Here is a 4905-nt window from a genome sequence, read left to right as displayed (position 1 = left end):
TTGAAACACATCCATGAAAATCATTGTCGCCACCGTCGGACCCACCTCCCCACTGAACAGGAGAGCAGAGTGCTTTGTTGAGACCCCTTTCCTAAAGGGTGCATCTATTTCTTTAACCATGTTTATGTGGGATTCTCTGACATTCAAAAGATAGCAGACTCGCATTTAATGTCTTTATAGCGTAGCACTGTGTGTACCCTCGATTCCAAATGCAAAATGTAGCTCGTGAGCATAAAAGCTCTAAAGAAACCTTGGTCACTCATGAGGATGGCATAAAATCCAGAGGTGCTGTCTCAAGACAGGGTTCATCTGTCCCTGAAATGAAGACACAGTAGTGGTCTTAAATCAGAAGACAGCTCTGGGGATTAATTGGTGTGAGAATGATGAAAAACAGCATTTTGTTTCTTTGTAGTCTATTTCTTTTTGTTGTTATTTTTTATTTGTTTTAAATTGGGATAAAATACATATAACATAAAAGCGATCATCTGAATCATTCTTAACCGTGCAGCCCAGGGCATTAACACACATTGTTGTGCAGTCATCACCAACATCCATCTCCACAACTCCTTTCATTTTGCAAAGCTGAAACTGTATGAGTAAAACAACTCCCCGTTTCTCCCTCCCTCAGCCCCTGGCAACCACCGTTCTACCTTCTGTCTCTACGAATTTGACCCTAGTCTATTTCTGAGTGAGATCTTTACCTGAGTCATTACTGGGTAAATCCTAATGAGAGTAAAATTGTCTCAGCCCCTCAGCGAGCAAGTTTCAGATTCAGGCATCTCTGGGATACCAGTATGACCATGAAGGAGAACTCACAGAATGTGGCCATAAGTGGGGGTTTTCTGCTCAGTATTTTGCTCTGGATTTGTTTATGTGAACATCCCTGGGGTAGCAGCAGGCACATTGGGTTTAGATTCAGAAGAATTGGGATTGAAAACCCAGTGCTTCATTATCTTGGAGAAGCCACCTGCTCTCTCTAAATCTCTTAGATTGGTTCTCATTTTAATTTTTCTTTTTTTTTGAGACAGAGTCTCACTCTGTCGCCCAGGCTAGAGTGCAGTGGTGCGATCTCAGCTCACTGCAACCTCCGCCTCCCAGGTTCAAGCGATTCTTCTGCCTCAGCCTCCTGAATAGCTGGGATTACAGGCATGTGCCACCACACCCTGCAAATTTTTGTATTTTCAGTAGAAATGGGGTTTCACCATGTTGGCCAGTCTTGGCTCAAACCCCTGGCCTCAAGTGATCTGCCCACCTTGGCCTCCCAAAGCGCTGGGATTACAGATGTGAGCCATCGAGACTCGTCTGGTTTTTATTTTTAAAAATCAGAAGATTTCATGTAAAAATCTCAATTTCCAGAATCTCTTGAAAAAAATAAAAAATCAAAACAAGCACCCATTTTTTTTAATGTCCAAAAACTTCAAATAGGCACTTTACCAAAGAAAGAAATACAAGAGGCTAATATGCCCAAACAAAGATGCTCAACATCATTAGTCATCAGGGAAATGCAAATTAAAATCACGATGAGATACCACTTGGAAATCAGTAAAGCTGACAATACCAAGTGCTGACAAAGGCACAGAACAACTGGAACCTGCATCCATAAGCAGCCTGGAAGCTTCTCATAAAGTTAAACATTCACTTACCATATGTCCTCCCCTACCCTAAAGAAATGAAAAATTATCTTCACACAAAAATATACACCTAAATGTCTATAGCAGGTTTATTCATAATTACCCCAAAATAATGCAAATCTTCTTCAACGGGTGAATGAAGAGAAGCACTGGTCCATCCATGTCCTGGAAAACCACTCAGTAATAAAAAGAACACATGACTGGTACGACCAACATGAGTGAATCTCAAATGCCTCATGCAATGGAAAAGAAGCTAGACTCCAAAGACTGTCCACTGTCTGATTCCATTTCCATGACTTACCAGAAAAGGCTAAACTGCAGGTCAATGGCTGCCAAGGGCTGGGGTGGGGAGGGTGTTGCTTAAAATGAGCATGAAGGAATTTTGTGGGGAGTGCCAGAACTGCTCTATATCTTGACTTTGGTGGTGGCTACACAACTATCGTATTTATTTGCTGAAAACTCACAGAACTGCACACTAAAAAGAGTGAATCGTCCTACCGATAAATCATACCTCAGTAAACTTGACCACCACACCCCACCCTAAAAAAAATACCTAGCACCCCTGGGCCCACCTTCCTGCACAGCCACAATTGGCTGAGAAGGACAGAGCTAGGCAGTTAGGCAACGGGCGCTCACCTCCAGGCTTAGCTTGGGTTTCCTCAGATGCGGTTCCTGTGCTCAAGACAGGCAGCTCACCTGTGAGGGGGTGGCAGGAAGCAAGAGTGACGGAGAAGAGTAGATAAAGGGCACATTGATGGTTTGGTTCATCTGAACAGCAGTCACCCTGAGGCACTTTGTAGAACCAGCCTCCACATCCTCCGTGTTCTTCGTTCGCAGGTCAGGAGGCTACCACACTTACCTGGTCACATTCCTCATTGTTGGAGTCACTCTGCATGCCATGAGCAGCCCCCACCGCTGTGCTGGGTAACAAAAGCTCCTGCAACTTGGGAGAAAGCTCTGTTTAAAAATGTGGGGCCGTGCAGCAAGCTCTGCAAGGTCGGAGCTGAGTATGGCAGGTGTGGCCAAGACCAGCGGCGCCGCTGGGGGATGACACAGGCTGCAAAGCATGCCCCCAGCCCACCTCCATGAGGAGCCCCACCCTCAGCCCTGTGCCCGCTTGTGTCCTTGGGCCAGCCCAGGGAGGGGTATGAGCTCATCACTGCTGCTGGGTGTGATAAAGCGACTGCTTATAAACAACAATCAGGGGGTGGATGAGGGGCGGAGAACGCGAGGTTGAAAATGAGTAAACCTGGTTTCTATTTGTGGTTCTTCCAACAACCAGTTCTGAGACCTTGAGCAAATCATGTCCCTATGACGGGCCTCAGTTTTCTTCTGTGTAAAATGAAGAGAGATAGAATTAAGTAAGCTCTTCAGTCCCTCTGCCATCCCTTAAAAAGCTATCATTCCATCACGTCTCCAAGGAGTGTTTCTCTCTGCAAAGTAGTCACTTTAGAAAGCCAGGGTACATGGTACAGTTCACTGGAATTGTTCAAAACATGTCAAGGCTTAGAACACATGCTTTTGGTTATCTCCAAAAGTGAAGAGCTCCCAAATCTGGGGATAGATTATATTTTGGAATTTCGATATTTATGAACCATATGGGGATCAACCTGGAAAAAGCTTGATCCAAAACCAGGTATAAAGCCGTGCTTCCCAAACGTGGTCTGAGGACAGCCTGTGTCAGGGGCACTCGGGTGCTTGTTATGAAGCAAATGTGCAACAGACCCAGATTGAGGGACCTTCTACAAAATAACTGACCAGTACTCTTCAAGATTACCAAGGCTGTGAAAGACTAAGAAAGACGGAGGAACCATCACAGACGGGAGGACACTACAGAGACATGACTGTGAATGCAATGTGGGGTCCTGGCTTCCACCTGAGAACAGGAAAAGGACATAGCAGAAGAGATGAGGGAATCCAGATAAAACCTGGAGTTCAGTCACTAGCATTGCATCCACGGTAAGTTCCTGGTTTTGACCATTGCACTATGATTGCATAAAACAATAACAGTGGGGTGAGCTGGGTGAGGTATAAACAGAACTCTCTGTACTGTTTTTGCAACCCCTCTGTAAGTCTAAAATTACTACAAGATACAAAGGATTTACAAAAAAGAAATATATATTGCTGCAGCCACTGTTACAATTACTACTAAAAGCTAACACTCGTTGAAGGTTTACAATCCACCAGGAGAAAGAGTAGATGTGGGTCACCTCCCTACCACCACCATCCTGTTGAATCCAATTTCCTGGACTTGGAACTCAGAACCTTCCTTTTCACACATTCTCCAGGGGATTCTAACACAAGCTAAAGTTTAAGAGCACAAGCAGTAAAATAATAAAAACTTTGTGTGTGAGTGTGTGTGTGTCTGTGTGTATATGTGTGTGTGTGAGACAGAGAGAGAGAGAGATCCGAAGACAAGACAGGGGAAATATTAACATCAGTCAGATTAAGCTGGCGGGTACATGGGTATCGATCATTTTCTGTTTGGGTAAAATATGAAATCCTTTTTTAAATTAAAAAATTTAAATTAATAAATTTTCTGAACTGATTTGGGCTCTCAACTTTTCCAGCCTTCAGCTCATCACCTGCACTCAAGCTGCAGGCCTGAGAAACATGTCTGGGAGTCGTCATCACAGGGGAAAGGAAAGGGCATGAGGGCAGTCTTGAGTGTTGCCCTGTATCCTGACTCAAGACTCAGAAGGATCAGCAAAGAGAAGGAAGGAAGGAAGGAAGGAAGGAAGGAAGGAAGGAAGGAAGGGAGGGAGGGAGGGAGGGAGGGAGGGAGGAAGGAAGGAAACAGGGATAAGAAAACAAGGCTGAGGAAGTCAAACAAACCTCCACTGAACTGAGAAATATTATTTTCTTGTTGGGTTGAAAACACAGTGTTTTGTGTAGATATATGTATGGGTGTATGGGTCTACCCAAAGGTTCTGCTTCTTTGTGGATAGACAAATTTTGTGGCTTTATGACCTGTGCCTAATGTCAAAAGCCATCCTAATTTGTCCCAACTCCGGGCCCCGAGGGCCAGGGGTGAGTGACACAGGAGGGGAGTTTTCACAATTTGTTTTGTTCTGAATTGGCAGTCAGTTCCAACGAGAGGCAGAAAGGAATAGGATGAAGACTCACAAAAACTCAAATGTCGTCTTCTTTTACTCCCTCTGTCTCTTAAACTCAACTCTGTAATCATGGGGAGAGCCAAACATTCCACATTGCCATCCTTTCAGCAAGCTCGTTCACTCTGAAAATGTCAGCTCAAGGTCAAAATCACTTCTGA

The sequence above is a fragment of the Pongo pygmaeus genome, chromosome 21 (assembly GCF_028885625.2).
Source record: "Pongo pygmaeus isolate AG05252 chromosome 21, NHGRI_mPonPyg2-v2.0_pri, whole genome shotgun sequence".
NCBI lineage: Eukaryota > Metazoa > Chordata > Mammalia > Primates > Hominidae > Pongo > Pongo pygmaeus.
The sequence above is the reverse complement of the archived record's forward strand: the minus strand, read 5'-3'. Positions refer to the sequence as shown.